Genomic DNA, 826 nt, shown 5'->3' on the forward strand with positions numbered 1-826 from the left:
CCCACCTGTCACTTTAGGGGTGTCTGTATTGGAAATCTAATGATATATAAAAGTGGCTCTCCTTTCTTCACGCGTGTCTTTTATGAAATTGTATATCTTTATTTTGTAAAAGATGAGAGGTGAATAGTTGAACTCTAGGGTCCTTTTCAACAGATAAATAATTCAAATATCATAACTATAATGTGAAATGTAGGAAACTCCCTGAAAAGAAGAGTAGATGAGAAACAGAGAACGTTATGGAATAAGGCTGTCAACATTCATTTATTTTCTCCAACCACAAGATAAATTATTTTTTATCGGAAATGTTTTTAACTTTCACAGTAAGTGGGACCAAATCTCTCCCTTTAGTATACTCCCCACAAGGGTTATGTTTCTGCAGTTTGAATGTGAATGTTTTATCCAAAGTGAAAATGGAGCATAGAAGCCAGTATGTAAAATCAGCCTTATAGTAAAGTACATTATACCTTCTCAAATGTTAGGAGAATAACATTTTCTGACAACTTTTATTAATCCTCCCTCTTCAGCTGTTATAATCTGTTCCCATTCCTTTGATAAAAGTAATGCAACCCCAATTCAGAAATCTACTCACCCTGAAAGCTACTGCAGTTCCTGAAGAAACTGAAGACATATCCATGGATTAAGTCATATTCGTGTCTGTGTGATGCACTTGGCACTGCTGGGGAATAAGAACTTGAGAGACAAATGGAAGAGAAAACATCTCTGGTTTGATTTTTTTGTTGTTTTGTGTGTGTGTGTGTGTGTGTGTCTGTCCGTCTGTGTGTGTGTGTGTCTTTGTCTGTGTGTGGGGGGATGTGTTTACAACATG

The sequence above is a fragment of the Galeopterus variegatus genome, unplaced genomic scaffold (genome assembly GCF_000696425.1).
Source record: "Galeopterus variegatus unplaced genomic scaffold, G_variegatus-3.0.2 Scaffold12549, whole genome shotgun sequence".
Classification (NCBI taxonomy): domain Eukaryota; kingdom Metazoa; phylum Chordata; class Mammalia; order Dermoptera; family Cynocephalidae; genus Galeopterus; species Galeopterus variegatus.